This window comes from Bos javanicus, chromosome 1, assembly GCF_032452875.1.
Source record: "Bos javanicus breed banteng chromosome 1, ARS-OSU_banteng_1.0, whole genome shotgun sequence".
In the NCBI taxonomy this organism is placed as follows: Eukaryota; Metazoa; Chordata; class Mammalia; order Artiodactyla; family Bovidae; genus Bos; species Bos javanicus.
The window spans coordinates 51,950,927-51,968,867 of record NC_083868.1 but is presented as its reverse complement, the minus strand read 5'-3'; the positions used below and the strand labels follow the sequence as shown (position 1 = coordinate 51,968,867).

At 40.3% G+C, this 17,941-nt stretch overlaps 1 long non-coding RNA gene across 3 annotated transcripts in view; it reads left to right on the top strand.

The window, feature by feature from the left end:
• Positions 1-16,790, top strand: part of LOC133228792 (uncharacterized) — a 180,617-nt gene extending 163,827 nt beyond the window's left edge. For all 3 annotated transcript variants that reach the window (XR_009730378.1, XR_009730373.1, XR_009730370.1), the window contains 2 exons: positions 14,857-14,973; positions 16,639-16,790. This is a non-coding gene — a long non-coding RNA (uncharacterized LOC133228792). The remainder of the gene's footprint in view (positions 1-14,856; positions 14,974-16,638) is intronic.
• Positions 16,791-17,941: the final 1,151 nt, after the last annotated feature.

The window sequence follows — 17,941 nt, the reverse complement described above, 5'->3', positions numbered from 1 at the left end:
TAACTGCTGTAGTGATTAAAGAAGTCAGTGGAGGCAACACATTTTAAAAACTGTAAACCAGTGCACAAAGCTCTTTCCTTTTCACTGGGGGCCCGAAGGGGGAGAAGTGAGTTAGAAGGTGGGCAGAGTGTTAAAAAAGAAAACACTGATATGTGCTTCCCTTCCCCAAGCTGCAGAAAAGCCAGCTCCCACAGGGCTTAAAGATACAAGTCTGAAGAAGGGAATACTGAATGGAAGATAGAAACCAGGGAGTCTATGTACCTTCTCAGTGTGCCTCTCAGGTCACTTGACAACTGAGTGTTGGTTATCTTTGGAGAGGGACTTTATGCTCAGGAGAGATTTCCCTTATACTTGGGCTCCTTAGAATTCCTTAGATTCTCATTTATAATCCATCCTACATAACCTTATGAGTTTCTATCCTCCATAGGTCATTTATTCCTTATAATCACTCTAGGATGAATATATTTATGAGTTGCCCATCCCAAAATAAAAAACCCAGAAAGCTCTAAATTGGAAAGTTCTTTTTGTAATTTTGGTAACAACACCAGATTTGAACCACCATAAAACTGGTGTTAATAACTTTTATTTTTCTCATCTAGTAGGTTATCAATCCATCATTTTGCTGAAGGTTATCAAAATGTTTGCTTACTAACTGCTGTCTCATACATTATGGGTTTTGCATAAAATTCAGTATATGTACTACATTATATAATAAAAAACTCTGAAATCTAGTCCTAAGGACATCAGGTAAGAGATTGCAGACATGTATTATCTCTAGATTAAAGATGGAAACTGAGGTTCAGGGAGGCTAAGTGCTTGGCTTAAGGTTACATAACCAGAAAGCAATGGCTTTCAACTCAGGTACACTGGGATGGTGGTTTCTTTTACAGCCAAACTGTTAACCAGTTTCAGTGAATTCTTTGTTTTTGAGTCAGAGCATTATTTTGATGCACCACTTTTATTTATTTATTGATGCACCACTTTTAAAAGAATAATGAAAGATGTCTTTGAGAGCTGAAGCCTTAGGCAAGCACTCACCATCAGTCCATCACTCACAGTGTAAAGGTGGAGAAACCCTCCATGGTTCTTTCAGTTTGCAGAAGCCCGTTCATCCCATACCCTCTTTAGTATTAGTCACTGAATGACAGACTGGCTTCCTGTCCTCCCAAGCTGAATGTCTTCTCAGCAATACAAAAAAACACGGCGAGGACAAAGCAAGTTCCAAATACTAACCCTGTGAGGTCTGAATCTTGTAATCATTGTCAGTCTTTCCAGACCTCAGTTCTTCATCTCTGTCTGTTTCTATATGTATTCTTTTCTTTTTTCCTTTTACACAGTCTGGGAAAGAATGTTTCTGATGCCAACTCTGTTCTTTACCTGTTTTCCTTTTAAGGACAGATGTTTCCTTTTCTCCTGATCATGTGCCAGTTTCAGTAGATTTAGTGGTGCATAGTCAAGATTCCATGATTATGGCTATATTTATTTTAGAAATGGAAAAGTGTGTGAGGCAGATGTCATCTGTTTTAGCTTGGGCTGACATAACACAATACAATAGACTGGATGGTTTAAACCACGGACATTTCTCTCAGTTATTGCTGCTGGGAAGACCAATATCAAGGGGCCAGCATATTTGTTCTTGGTGAGGACCCTCTTCCTGGTTTTCATTGCATGGCCATCCCTCTGTTCTTTCTTATAAGAACACTAATCCTGTCATGGGGGCCCCACCCTCATGACCTCCTCTCAACTTGATTACGCCAAAGGTTTTACTTCCAAATACCACTACACTGGACTTAATAGCTTCAACATATGGATTTTGGGTGGGGGAAACAATTCAGTTTACTAAAACATTTATTTACTGCAGTCACATTCTTTTAATATTTAAAAATTCTACCTGGATGTATACTTACTACTGGATTGGCAATAGAAAAAAGCTAGGTTGGTTCCTGCTTTGCTATCAGAAAGAAAAAAGAGCAAAACACTTTCATGTAATATATGAGAAAAAGCCATGCACAGCAACGAAGACCCAGTACAGCCAAAAAATATATATGATATAGCAGTAGTAAAGTTGCTAAGTCATGTCCGACTCTTGCGACCCCATGGACTGTAGCCTGCCAGGCTCCTCTGTCCATAGGATTCTCCAGGCAAGAATACTGGAGTGGGTTGCCATTTCCTTCTCCAGGGGATCTTCCCGACTCAGGAATCGAACCCGGGTCTCCTGCATTGCAGGCAGATTCTTTACCGACTGAGCTATGAGGGAAGCCCTGTATATGGTATACCCCAGTTTAAATACGACACTATGTTATGTGTACAGCAGTGTGACACAAAAATAATAATATCTCTAAAGTATACTAAAGAAACTTTTTTGTAACTTCATTTTTTTCTTACTAGTTAGTTATTTATCCATCTTTTCTGAGTTGCTACAAGTAAACATTTTCCTAGTTTCACAGATTTTGGAGTCATATTTTCAACTTCTGCTCAGTGGATATTTTTATCATAGATAATAATTGCCTTCTGATCTCTCCCTCTCTTTTTTGGTTTTAGGTTCTTTTGATCATGTCACATGGCTTGCGTAATCTTTGTTCCCTGACCAGGGATTGAACGCAGGCCCAGCGCACAAAATCCCCAAGTCCTAACCACTGGGCCGCTAGCGAATTTCCTGCTGTCATTTTCTTTAGCGCCTTTTGTAGGTAGCTCAGGTATCTTTGCTCTTTTGGGGGAGAATTGATAGTGATGACATAATGGTTATAAGAAGTTAAGAACAAGTGAGATAAAATCTATTTTTTCAGGATATCATTTCCGTACGATTTGTATTTTCAAAATTAAACAGTAACATGGTCCCCTCTCTAAAACAAAAAAGGTGTAAAATACCCAGTGCATGCGTTTAAAAAAATTCCTTCGTAGTGGGCAAAAATCATGCCAGATATTTAATTTTTTTCCTTTGGCCAACAGACTGTTCTAAAGTAGTCCTGAATATGTCATTTTGACATATAAAAGGAAATAAAACTGTCACCTATTGGGGTTCGGTGTGGCTTTGTCCTTGTCTTTTCTGTCACTCCAGCCTGCAGTCTTTTGCTTCAACCTGGTCCATTTGCAGAGGTGTGATTGTGTGGATTTCGGGGGACTGTCAGTTCTCCTTCCCCAGGTGCTGTGGGCCAGCTCCAGGCCTCTCAACACCTCTGACAGAGGCAAGTCCCAGAGTCGATAGCTCTAAAGAGGCTGCTGGTCCCAGGATGGATGACACGATGCCCTGGGCCTTTGGGACAGACGTGGCAGGATGTTACTATTAAAAGATAGCCCTGCTGCTGAGGAAGGGGAGGGAAGCAGATGTGAGAGCAAGATTCAGGTGACAGTCTGGGCATGGCAGAGATGCAGGATGTGACAGAGGAGGGAGAGCAGTAAGTTGGCATTTGGCAGAATGTGCAAGAGGCGAGCCCTGAGCGTGGGTGAGGGAAATTGCGGCTTTCAAAGATTTCTGACCTTCTGCCTGCCAACTTGGAATTAAATTTCTTGATGGAGGGGGAGGAGGATGGAAGGGGTGAAATAGGCAGATGCCAGGAGAGATTATTGACCTGGAAACCAGACAAAAGGATGCTGTGGCTGGCACCCCAGGTAGAGCAGGGCAGAGTGGTGCAGCTCATAGGTCTAACCCAAAGGATGGAGCGCCAGTGTCAGCTGTTAGAGGACAGCCTGAGGTGGCCTCTTCTGTTGACAGGAGAAAACAGTCTGTAGAGACATACAAGAAAGAAAAGTGAAATTGAATATCTTTGGATAGATTTTTAGGGTTGGCATTCAGAAGTATATTCAGCTGCCTTTCTTCTATCTGAGAAGCATAACCTGTTTGGATCCATGTTGATAATGCTTTTTAAAAATACCCTGGTAATCCTGCTGCCACCTCTCCAATTCCAAGACCGAGGTGATGTGATCTGCCTACTGGCTTCACATTCCCCAGCAATGAATACTGAGTGACTTTTCCTACTGTTGACCCAGGACAATGTCATTTTCCCAGAGAAGGGACTCACTGATTCCATTGGAATACAGCTTCATTGCCACATGAATCAGGAAATTTGAATGTAGCTCTGTGGTTCCCAGGTTTTGCTCTTGGCTCTTGCTGAGCATTTGATTCGCCATCCTATATCACCATATGCCACTAGATGTCACTGTTACTCGCGCCTTTGGGTGACAGAAACTGAGAGCACTCCTTCTGCCCTTTTGTGAAGGGGGATAAATCTTCAGAAGGGAGGATAATGCTGTCTACATGGATTTCAGCACAAAGACCTTTTCAGGTTGTATTATTTGGTTGCTATTTCCCTTTCTGTTTTTGAAAAGGAGAAACTGAATTAAATGCAGTTCTTCCCACCAATGTACCTTCCCCTGCATCACTGCTAATTCTTTATTCTCCCTTAAAATATAGTTTTCAACTCTGTAATATGAGGACTACTCGTTAGCAAATTTGGAAAATTACTGTTCTGTGTGTATTCAAAATCTATATATGGACTCCACATGTTTCTATTCTAATCTCTTCCAAATCTTAGAGAACTTCAAAATGAAGTATCTAATTTCCTTAGGAAAAATTGATGTAACACTAACCTCAACTAGGAAGAGAATCTTGTGCGAGCGCAGCGAGTCAGGATTATAGATTCAGTCTACTTCATTCTCAGATACACCCTTGAATCCAAGGGACAGAAGTTGCCGTTAGTCTCAAGTTGTTTGAGAGATAGTTTTAGGCACCCAAATCATTTGTTTTCTTTCTAAACCTCTTTTCTTTGTATTAACTATCTCAAAGAAATATCTTTTGAGATGTTGTTTCTGATTAATATATGCCAGTGAATTATTTAAACATGAAATTAAATAAGATATTCAAGTTTATAAAATTGCTTTTTGAAAGTAGCTTATTATAGCATATTAAGTGAACGTCGCAACGTAATTATAGCAAATGATATCCAGTAATAAGTAATAACAAGATAAAAAGAAAAAAGGAACTGGCAGAATATATCTTAAAAAGCAAATAGGGACTTCCCTGGTGGTCCAGTTGATAGAACTCTACACTTTCACTTCAGGAGACCTGGGTTCTATCCCTAGGCTGGGAACTAAGATCCTGTGTGCTATGTGACTTGGCAAAAAAAAAAAAAAAAAAAAGGTAAATTAAGGCCATGCTTGAGTTGCTGATGCAGAAACAAGTCATTTTTGTTTTTTTATAGTTTTTTTTTTTTTTTAAATCTTCACCTGTTACTCTGTAATATTGCCATTTAGTAACCACCACCAACAGTTACTGAACCAATCGACCTCCAAAGTATAGGCCTACGCCAGTCTGGTTTCACTTTAGTTATGATGCCACAGGATTTATAGATTAGTCTGCACTGTGATTTAATCCCCTGGAGCTAACTCTCAGCTGTGGGACAAACGCCAGCTCAGTCTGAGTTGGGATAATATTCCCTGACATGAAGGTGCTGTGCTCTGCTCTGTTGTCACTTCAAGAATATTTGCAGTCTTATTCCGTCCTGTCCTCTTCTCCCCCTCCTCTCCCTCTCCACTTGTTCGCTGCTTCCCCCATCCTCTCTTCACTTCTCTTTTCTCTTTCTTCCTTTCTTTCCTTTCCTGCCATCTCTTTGTTTTCCATGTGTGGGACACTTGGATGTATTGTTCAGTTGTGTTAGAGAAAGGATCACAGCCATGCCATTGTTTCCTATGGCTTCCATAACAAATTACCACAAACTTGGTGGCTTAAAACAACATGCATTTATTCTGTTATAGTTCTGGAGATCAGAAGTCTGAAAGCAGTTTCCTGGGCTGGAATTAAGGTCCTTAATTTCAGGGCAGTGCTCCGTTTGGAAGCCCTGCATTCCTATGGTTTTAGCATTTCGTTCCTTGCATTCTGTGGCCTGAGAGTCCCTCCCTTCAAAGTCAGTGGTGGAGCATCCTCGAGTCTCTGCTGAGGCTACAACAGTGTCTTCTCTCTCCTGTATCGGTTTTCCCTCTGCCTCTCTCTGGACAATTCTGACCACATTTAGGGCCCATCTGGATAACCCTGGTTATCCCCACCTCACATCCTTATGTCTGCATATAAAGTAACATTAGAGGTTCCAGCGATTAGGACTTGAGTATCATTGAGGGCCACTCGTCAGCCACAGCTTCTTAGCTGTGTTTGGACAATTTACTTAACTCCCTCTAGATTTCAGTTTCCTTGCCTGATAGTGTTACTGTGAGGACTTAATGAGAAAATGCTTGTAAAGCACTTAGCATGGTATCTGGCAAAGAGTATGTCCACTTTAAATTAAAATAATTTAAGTGCCAATAAATATTATTCCCAGTATCAAGTATAATTATCTTGAAGATTATCTAATTCTTCACCTCGTATTCACCTTTATACTACTTTAGTCTGCCTTCTGTCCTCACTACTCTATTAAAACATTTATTTCAGGATCTCCAGTCTCCTTCAGCTGGTCAAATTCAAAGACCAGTTCTGGGGCTTCATTTTAGCAGCATTTAATATGGTCGAGCACTCACTTTACTTAGAGACACAGTCCTTACTTGGCTTCTGCATATCGTGTTTCCTGGTGTTCTTTCTTCCTCACTGGATATTTCACCTCTTTTTCCTTTGCTGTCTTCTCCTTTAACCCAGAGGAGCCTGGAGTGCTGCAGTCCCCAGGGTCACAAAGAGTCAGGCACGACTTAGCAACTGAACACCACCAACAACCACCTCCTTTAATCCACCACAAAATATTGGTGTTCCTCAGAACTCTGTCTTGAGTGCTCACTGTCTGTAACTGAGTGAGGAGTAGGATGGCATGTTTGATGATTGTAAAGAAGATAGTGAGGCAAGGGGTGGGAATGGCATGGGACATGGCTTGTGTGGTGGTGTGGGTGAGAATTTGCTATGACTAGAAGCTTCTTATGATAAGGATTTTGGCATTAATCTTACGTGAGGGCGATGCCATGGGGGGCTTTGACGTTGGAGTAATGGGGGGTTGTTGGGAGTGAATGCATGAGTTCTTCCTCTCAAGAGGTCTACAGCTGATGACCTTTGTCCTGAAAGCAACTCTCCATTGAGCCCACCTACTACCTGCTGGCTCTGGACTTGGATAGAGGGCAGAAGAGAGATGACAGAGCTGTCTGTGAGTGGAGTGACAGAGGCTCAGCTTTGTTCCCAACGTTTGGTAAGAATATGTGTGTCTTCTGTGTAAAGGAAAACCACTGCTCATGGTGGTTGTGACCTGGGCAGAGTGTGGCAACTTCTGGATGAGGAGGCCACAGCTGTGGCTGTTGGGGCGTGGAGGAATAAACTTAGCTTCAGCCTGGTCTCCTAACTGAGGGACCATGCAGGAGGAGGCCCAAAGTACCCTCCAAGAACCTACAGAGAGTCAACGTTTGGATCTCGCTTTCAAAGGTGGTATTGATAAGCAATCATTGTTCTAGGGAAATAGCAACAACTGGAAGAAAGAGAATGAATGGTGGATTTGTCACAGGCATTGTGGTCACTCTAGTGGTCCGTTGTCTCCAAGCCTCCTTTTACTGCCCCTGAAATTTAGGAGGAGATGTCTCCGGAGATCACTTCCCTTCCTCCCCACTGCCAGTCATTTCCTCTTACTATGTGTCCTGCTTTTGTAGAAGAGAGAAAATTGTAAGATATGAGAGAATCTTAGCCATCCTGAAAAATGTTATAAGCAGAAGGAGAGATCTGTAAGAAGCTTGTACCTGAGTGGAATGGGTTGAAAGGAGACACTTGACTGGTATTATTTGGGAAAACAGTAAAATGATTCCAGATTTATAATTCAATGAGTTGAGACTCCATAATCAAACCAAACAAACATATAATATTTAATTTTACTGTTATTTTGATATGCATAACAAAACTTTGAGTTACATGTTATTATTCCTATACTGAAGTTGGGTAAGGTGAGGTTTCATGTCAAATGACTTACCAAGGGCACACAGCTAGCAGAATGCAGATCAAGAATTAGAGCCCTCAACTCCCGACTTTGAAGCCTCTGACCTTTTTAATCCACCGTACTGCTCCCTATACCACACTGTTAATTGGTTTCATGTGGCAAGTTAAGCAGAGTTACAACTAAATAACTATTAGCGATATTACAATCTCACAAAAGGTAGAATGACGTAAATAATAGACTTTGGTATAATGGGACTTCCAATTTTGAAGTTAGTTTCTGCTACGACTACAGAAACAACTATGGTACTTACCCATTTGTTCTATATCAGATAACCCAGGATTATTTTAAGCATTGTACATGGTTATTGATTTTTGTGGCATACGCTCCCGCTCCCTGTTTTTAATAAGTGTCAGCTTAATGACCTTATTCCTCTCCTTTTCTGCTATTTTGTCAGCAACCTAGAACCAGGACTTAGCACATAATGTTGTTGTTGTTAGCTCTTTGTGTATGATTCTTTTGTGACCCCATGGACTGTAGCCTCTCAGGCTCCTCTGCCCATAGGATTTCTCCAGAAAGCATACTGGAGTGAGTTGTCATTTCCTTTTCCAGGGGATCTTCCTGATCCAGGGATTGAACCTGCATCTCCTGTCTTGCAGGCGGATTCTTTACCACTGAGCCACCAGGGAAGTACATAACAGGCCCTGCATAAATATTTTTTGAATGAATGAATGGATGAATGAATGAGTGAATGAGGAGCTAATATTTAAGCTACCATCTAAAGTCTACCTTAAAGAGTTAGAGGCAAAAAAGAAGGAGAAAAAAGAGGATGTTATAGACTGAACGTTTATGTCCCCCTGTGAAACCCCTTGCAGAATCTCCTAGAAAACTGTGAAGGGAACTGGTTGGTAAAGGCCAGGAAGCCATTCCTACTATAGTCAGTGAAAATTTCCAAATAAGTTTGCTTAGGTATTTGAAGAAATAGAGCTACATTTCAAAACTAATTAATTCATATTCTGCTTAAAGGTAAAACATTGTAATTTTCCAGATAAACTCTATCACCTTCTTGCTTTCTCTATCAGTTTTAGATGTAAACTGAGCTAACTCAGAATTTTCCTCCTTCCCTTGCCTTCTCCTCAAAGTGGCATCCGTGATCTGGCATCAGAGGGAGGTATCTGGTCCAAGATGTCCTTTTTCCATTCAGCCATCCATGAACTGGGATGTCACCCATGCTGTCTGGTCTTAGGTCTTGCTCCCTGCTGCCATCACTGAAAGTATCACTGTTACGATCTGGTGGGGAAATGCAGAGCTCTCTGCTGCAGTATGGTCTCGTGTTATCACCGTAAGATATCTCAGGGCTTTCTATTCATCTCTTCTGCATGATTCTAGCAGCCAGTGACATTGGGCTTCTCTTTCAAGCCATTCCTGGCTGCGCAAAGAATTGATTTTGGTTTGGTTGCCTCAGGCTCTTTCTCAGAAATAAGCTTTGTGTTTTGCAGCCACACCAGGGGGTGGTATGTAGTTCTGGCAATTCCCTTGTCAGAGCCCTCACCTAGGAAAATAAGATGTCTCCCAGATTGCCAAGTATCTCTGAGGATTCTATTATTGTTTGCTACTTTGGGCTAGTCAAGTCATACTTAGATTTTACACAAAGGTGGAGGCTCAAGATCAAGTATATATAACACATTCAAAACTGAACTCCCTGCATAGATGGTAATGTTTTGCATCATCTGATTTACTCCATTTCTCTCCTCATCCACATTGCTCTCATCACACCACTTTCCTTTACATTCCCAGAAACGGGAAGCCTTTTTCCTACCTCTGGGCCTTTGCCCATATTCTTTCCATTGTATAGCTGGTGCCTTCTCATCCCTCAGGTCCTGGAGATGCATGATCCTCTTTTCAATTGTTTTGGTTATTCTCCCTAACCATGTGTTTCTCTCCTTAGAACACTTCCACTGTAGTGACACTACTGGGTCACTTATTCTTTGTCACCCCAAGTTGACAGCTTCCAAGAAAAAGATGCTGTATCTTTTTTTACTCATCTTTAGCTTCTAGCACAGTAGCTTGCATGTAATAATGCTAGAATAAATAATGCTGAATAGAAGAAATAGGGCTATATAATTCCACTGTTACAAGAGAGGACTCTCTGGGACCAGACTTCCATGTTGTTGTCCGGTTGCTTGGTCTTGTCTGACTCTTTGTGACCCCGTGGACTGCAGCATGCCGGTCTTCCCTGTCCTTCACCATCGCCTGGGGCTTGCTCAGAATCATGCCCATTGAATCACTGATGCCATCCAACCATCTCATTCTCTCATTCATCCCCTTCTCCTCCTGCCTTCAATCTTGCCCAGCATCAGGGTCTTTTCCAATGAGTTGGCTTTATGCATCAGGTGGCCAAAGTATTGTAGTTTCAGCTTCAGCATCAGGCCTTCCAATGAATATTCAGGGTTGATTTCCTTTAAGATTGACTAGTTTGATGATCTTGTGGTCCATGGGACCCTAACACCACAGTTCAAAAGCATCAATTCTTTGGTGCTCAGCCTTCTTTATGGTCCAGCTCTCACATCCATACATGACTATTGGAAAATCATAGCTTTGACTAGACAGACCTTAGGAGGCAAGTGATGTCTCTGCTTTTTAATATCCTGTCTAGGTTGGTCATCTTCCCTGGGTCGGGAAGATCCCCTGGAGAAGGTAATGGCAATCCACTCCAGTACTATTGCCTGGAAAATCCCATGGACACAGGAGCCTGGTAGGCTATAGTCCATGGGGTCACAAAGAGTTAGATATGACTGAGCGAAGGCAATCAATCAATCAATCAGGTAGGTCATAACTTTTCTTCCAAGGAGCAAGTGTCTTTGAATTTCATGGCTGCATTCACCATCTGCAGTGATTTTGGAGCCCCCCCAAAATAAAGTCTCTCTCTCACTGTTTCCACTGTTTCCCCATCTATTTGCCATGAAGTGATGGGACCAGATGCCGTGATCTTAGTTTTCTGAATGTTGAATTTTAAGCCATCTTTCCCTCTCCTCCTTCACTTTAATCAAGAGGCTCTTTAGGTCTTTGCTTTCTGCCATAAGTGTGGTGTCATCTGCATATCTGAGGTTATTGATATTTCTCCTGGCAATCTGGATTCCAGCTTGTGCTTTGTGGCTGCAGTCACTGTCCACAGTGATTTTGGAGCCCAAGAAAATAAAATCTGTCACTGTTTCCGTTGTTTCCCACATCTATTTGCCATGAAGTAATGGGACCGGCTCTGCACTTAGACTTCCCTGAGTTCAGATTCTTTCCTAGGAGTGTAACTTGGCTAAGTCATTATTCATTCTTTGCTCAGGTTCTTCACCTGTAAAGTGAGGGTCATAGTAGTGCAAACCACATAAGGTGGTTTTGAGGATTAAATATTGTTTTTGAGGATGAAATAATTTTAATGTATTAATATATGTCAAGATTCATGGCACAGAATAAGGATGATGTATCAACTATTAGAGGAAAAGAGATAGGAACAGACCCTTGTGTGGATCTATAGAAAGAGAGTTGGGTGAGGGAGGGATCCCATCTGTGGAATGAACAACCCCAGGCCAGAGGGCTATACCCAGGGCAGGGAGAGGGTAGGGGACATTTGCTGCTTCAGAGAGAAAGCATGGAGACGGCGGCAATCTGCACCTGTCTGAAACATAGCTCCAGGAAGCACGTTATCAAATGGAGGCATCATCAGAGGCAATGCAGCCATTGTCAAACTTTGCCTGTGGTTGGCAGGGGCTGTCTGTCACTGGCAGGGACCAGATTGCTCCTGATTTTGGCAGGGATTCATGAAACTGATATTTGGGAGTTTGTTTTTCTTGGTGGAAAAAAAAACTTGATTAAGAATCATAAGAGAGGAGAAATGTGCATGCTTGCAGACCCGTGGTTTGCAAATTGCTTATAATTCTCCTATTACTGTCTGCCACCAAAATATCTCAGCCTGACAAGATCAGAACTACTGTCATCCTTTTACATTTAATTTTAATTTACATGAAATAATGTTCTTGCTGCTCCATTTCTTCCAATTCTTTTCTTCTCCTCCCCTGTTCATTTTTCCTTATCACTTCAAAGTTAATCCTTTCAGCAATGTCATCTTCTTTTGCTGGGATGTGCTTCACCTTTATACATCTAATAAAGGCATTATTTTCATTTCAAGTCTATGTCCTCTGTGGTCACACTTTTAGTCTCTAGAATTAGGCTTAGGAAAAAAAAAAGCTGAATATGTAATAGAGATGATTTTGCTGTTGTTAACAGTCATATTGGTTGGCATTTTTTTATTTTGGAAACTTTCATTCTGAATTTAATTTAGAAATTCAGGGGACACTAGAGTGCATAGGGATGACTGTTTTCCTCCCCTCCATTTTTGCCTTTCTTTCCCCACCTCTGTTTCCTTTTTTCTTTTCCATGTCTTCACAATACACCCATAACATGAAGAACATTTTAAAATTCTTTGGCTAGGTTTGCATACTTTCTGTACCTTGGATTTTCTGCTAACAGGTTTTCAAACAGTTTTCTTCACAAAAATGCTTGCTGTGGCATAAGATGCTGCACTGGGGATATGCAGTGTACAGCTTTAGGGATAGGTGTTTGGTTTCTTTTTCAACTCAAGTAAACATTTACTAATTACCATGTTTAGAGGCTGAACACTGTCCTGGATGAAGCATAAACTTGCTCTAATTTGGTCATTCTTGATGTCCTTGGACAGGAGCTACAGATATTTTATCATAATACATTGCCTTAATAATTATTCTTGTGAATATAGAAATACCCAGTGTTCTGATGCTTCTTTCTGGTAAATTTGTCTTCCATTTCAACCCTAACCTCTTCCCAAAGAGGTTACCTCTTACTGCATTACTAATATCACATGTTGAATGTTCTGACAGACTTTCCTTTTGCTAATTCACTTTTCCCCCAAGAGATGATGGCTACTATTCTTTTGAATTATTGCATCCATTTTATAAAAGGAACTAATTATTCTTTATTTAACAAGGACTATCCTGTGACTGATACAGTTGGATTCATGTGAAAATGCATAAGTGGTAGTGAGGATATCATTTTCTCCAACCAAAATGTAATTTCAAAAGTGATTTAAATGGAGCATAAAAGAAGTACTCATGAATATGGTTGCTTTTATAGCTAATGCAGATATCTTACTTCTACCACTGATATTCCTGAGTGCCTTATACTTAGCAAGTTCTCAGTAAGTGTTTCTTGATATTAAGTTTTCCAATCCTGAATTTTTTGATAGCTCTTGAAAGCTTTATGTAATGTTTAGAAACTATGAGATCAATAGATATGAGATATGGATCTCATATCATCTGTGTAATACCATATCTGGAGACCTGGATAATTGTGTGCTGATATGACCTCAAATGGCTTCCCAGGTGGCCCTAGTGGTAAAGAACCCTCCGGCCAATGCTGGAAACTTAAGAGATGCTGGTTCGATTCCTGGGTCTGGAAGATCCTCTAGGAGAGGAGGGCATGGCAACCCACTCTGGTATTCTTGTTGGGAAATCCCATGAACAGAGGAGCCTGGTGGGCTGCAGTCCATGGGGTCGCCAAAGAGTCAGACACGGTGGAAGTGACTTAGCACACATGTATGACCCCAGCAGATGAGAGTGCTCATCAATACTCCTCTTTATACTGTGTAAGGATACGTTTATGTGCCCTGGCTTGCAATTCTTCCTTTAATTACATGCTAAACTTTGCTTCTTTCCTTCAAGACACATGCTTGGCTTTAGGAAGTATTGTGACAAATATAAATTTACTTCTGAATTTCCTGCATTGCAAATTATACTTAAGTGTACTAAAATTGGCTGCAATTAAAACAATATGTATCATTCATTCTGTGTATGCTACCCATTCCAGCATGATGCTTGGAAGATAAAAGTTTTTCCATGTTATTGACTTTGGTGAGCCTCATTGCTGCTGTGAAAGAAAATATCTTCAACATATGAGCAGAAGAGATGACTCTAGATAGTAAGCTGGTATGGGATTAACAATAATCACTGCCTCCATTGTTGTTTCATTGATTCCTTCATTCACGATCTTTAAACAAGTATTAATTAATTGCCTAATATCAACCAAGGCTTCTTCCAGCCACATGACTTGTGGGATCTTAGTTCCGCAATCAGAGATCGAACCCAAGGCCCCCAGCAGTGAGAGTCCTAAGTCCTAACCACTGGACCACTAGGGAACTCCAGGATCTGCTTTTTCTTTCAGAACCTTTATTTTACAGTTGCAGCAGGATTTTGTTTGAGTTGAGCCATGTTGTTTTCATGGTGAGCAGTTATAGTTAGAATGGACTTCACTTGTTGCTAAGAAAATGGGTTCTGATGCCAGGAGGGGCATCAGTTGGGGTCTAGTTGTCACAGCTGTGGTTAGTTAACTGCAGAACCCTTCCTTTTGGATCTTCCTTGTGGTTGGTGTTCAGCTGACACCAGATTTGATCAGTTCCTCAGGCTGTGCTCACTTGGACTTGATGCCCCACCTGATTGTTCACAGTTTCATTGCAATGTGAGATGCCTGCTTTCCTCCTAAGCCCACAATCTTAGTTTCTGAGAACAAATCTCCAAAATTATCATTGACTTCTAGTTATATATGATAGCAACTTTTGAAACCTGATGCAGACTTCTGAATTATTTGTTTTCCTTAGGCAGATTACCATTTCACAATAATATGCATCATCTAGAAAGTACATCATAATTAGATGTAAAGTATATGTTGACGTATATACTGAAGCTTCCAGATGACTCATGTAATATGTTTTGTTGACGCTTACAGATTAGTCCCTGCTGCTTGTCAGGGCTGTAGAAGCCTGGGACCGACACGTAGCACTTCACTCCTTTGGTAATAAGGGAATTCATTAATCAAGAAACCATTCTCTCTGAACAGAGATATTTTTAATATATTAAAACATTCTGCCAATTCTCTAATGCTGTCTTTTCAGTATTCTATTGCAGAAAATGGCAAGCCACCTAGCTTCAACTCTGCTTGTCCTTTATTTGCTCTGGCTGACCACTGTGTTCTTCTTATTCCTTTGAGAGGGAAACATGCTGAGACAGATGTGAGTATCAACTGAGAAACTGAATTTAGAGTTACATCTAATCACCATAAAATTAGGAGATATTTGGCCCATAGTCCTAAGCTTCTGACAGTGGCAGGACCCTGAGTCTACTAGAATGTAAATTCCAGGGAGATTTATACCAGAGCTTTGGTCCTCAAATTTTAATGCATATGCATCTCCTGGGACCTTTTGAAAATGTGGATTCTAATTTAATAGGCTTGGAATGAGGCCCAGGATTCTGCATTGTCACATGTTCAGCACTTGAACCAAGCCTAGAGGAGCAGAACCTTTTTAATTTTAAACATAGGCCCTAAGTGTTATAGGCTGGATAAAATTGAAGCTCTTAGGTTTTCATGCAGAGGAATTGGGACCAAAGAGAAGGCCTTATCACTGACATTCTCATGCTGAATGGACCCAATCAAAATTCTCAGTCCAGAAGTCTAGGACTACTGAACTCTTTATTCTAAAGACTACTGAACTTGTACTGCGCCTGTCATTATCTTTACAGTTTCTAATGTCTTACAGAGTTGTACAGAGGCAGCAGAATAAGTGAATGGGACAGGTAGATTTACCTGGAGTCTTACATTCTGAGTTTGAATCCAGTGTTGCCTTTGCTTGGTTCCTTGAGTTTGAACAAGTCATATATCCTCTTTCAGTTTTCATATCCTTGTGCTTAAATTGGCAATAGCAAAATACAGCTTTATAGTTTTGCTTTGATAACAAATTGAGAATATATATAAAAGTGTTTTGTAAATGTCAAGTGCTATGCAAATATTATTTGAGGATCTTGTAACCTAGCAATGATGATTTACACTCATATCAGAACACTTGTGTTGCCTAAGATCCTTTTGCTGTTTGTTTATTAGCAGCAAACATTCTGACTGAGAACACAGGTATTTCATTGTTTCCTTTGGGTGTCATTTGTATGCAGTCATTGGTTATAATTCTGTAAAAAATTATTTAATTTTTCCCTTAAAATGCCAATATTGTCATCACCCCCTAATACGTTTTGAGGAAGAGAAATGATGGGTAGCATGAATAAAATTTGGTATAGCACTCTGCTTGGGAGAACAAATTAGTGTTCTGTGACAGTCATGGGTGGTATCCTGGGATACTCACAACTTTTGAGAATTGCTTAATCACCACAGAGATATGCTTGGTCTGAGGAGAATGCACCATCCTCATCACCTAGGGCAGGAGTCAGCCTGCGGACAGCTTGCATTTTAATTGATTTCTTGATGAGCGTTGACTTTATTAAATTTTAGACAAAATGCCCTATGGCATCTGTCAGTAATAAGTGACAGGAAAGACATTAAAATTTTAGTGAACACTTAGGAATTCCTTATCATAAGGAATGTATTGAATGCCCCCTGGGTGAGAAGAATAATGCTTGCATTTATAACTTACAAGTCACTTCCACAAATTTTATTTATGACACAATTTTCTTTGGGTCTATTCCCTTTTCTGATATAAAAGCCAACTTTGTGGTGCTTTCATTCATCATTAGGTTAGAGATGCAGCACGATTTCCATTTCAGGGGACATATCTTCAAGGGAGGAAGGGAGAGGGGGAAGGAAGAAGGGAGGAAGGAGGGAAAGGTGGAAGGGAGGGTGGGAGAAAAGGGAATGGTTAATGCAAAAGTGTTATGTTTTGCTTTGTTTTAAGATTTTCCAGAAAACTTGCTCTGAGTTAATGCCCAAGAAGAGAAGAAATGATTTGAACAGCCAAATATGTGAGACCTTGTGTCAGGCTTTTTCGAGTTGATCTCTCAATCTGACAAAATGTACATCTTTGTAGAACTAAAAAGTTCAATAGCTGCTTTGGTGTGCATTTAGTTTGATTTAGTCCCAGTTTCTGCTTTTCTTTCTAGACTCTCTCTGATGTTTTTCAACCTTAGCCATGTCTTTTCATTCCTGTCATTCTCTTCTATACTTAGAATACTCTGAGGATTTGTCATTAAAGTTTAAATACACTAAGCATTCAAGATCTTTCTTTTAAAATGGTATTTTGAGTAAGGTAGATTACTCTTCCCATGGACATCTTAGAGGGTCTTTTCATTGCTGAGAAGGCCTCATTCAGGACCACCGACTCATCATTTTGCCGCATATGTGTTGTTGAGTCGGTGGAGCCTGACTGAGGCTCCATTCGTTGCAGGCTGCTTCTGCAGCACTTCTCTGGAAGACCGGTTCTTGGAAGACTGGTTCAGAATAAGTGGAGAAAGGCCAGTAAACATTTCTGAAAGTTCTGAAATAAGGGAGTCTATGGGGTCAGACACAGACCGAAGAGTCAGACACAACTGAAGAGACTTAGCAGCAGTAGCAGTAGCAGAGAAAGCTAAACTTAAATTTTCAGAAGTATAAAGGACATATTGTAATCTCTGATCTGACAAGTGAATATGCATCTTCACAATCAGAAGTTAGAAATAATGAAATGAAACAATCTTCTATTAATTGGTTACTAAATAGAACTTTTCTGAATGTTTGATGCTTGTGTTTAGCCATTTATATATAATATAATTTATGTTTAGTCATACCCAAAGCCTTGCCAAGTAGTAGTCCCATAGGAATTACTCTAATTAATACATAAGTGTCTCTTGTATTGAGCATATTAATTGCTTATATGCAAATGATTTCAAGTACTTGAATAGTTTAAGAAGGATAAACATTATCTCTGTAATCTATATGATTTTCATTTCCTTAGCAAGCCCTTTTCTGATGGATTAAATAAAAGGAAACTTTACAATCAACTGAATACAAATTATCTTAAGTTTAGAAGAACAAATTAATGAGGTTTTATGATCTTAAGTTTCTTCTAGACCTCTCTACCACCTGATTTCAAATAGGGGAACAATATACCATAAATTGGTATGAATGGCTCATAGTTTTACAATGATTTTCAGTCTTTATTTTTCTCTACTAACTTTTAAATGAACCCCTAGGTAATTTGACATGTTATGGCATGACTCCTC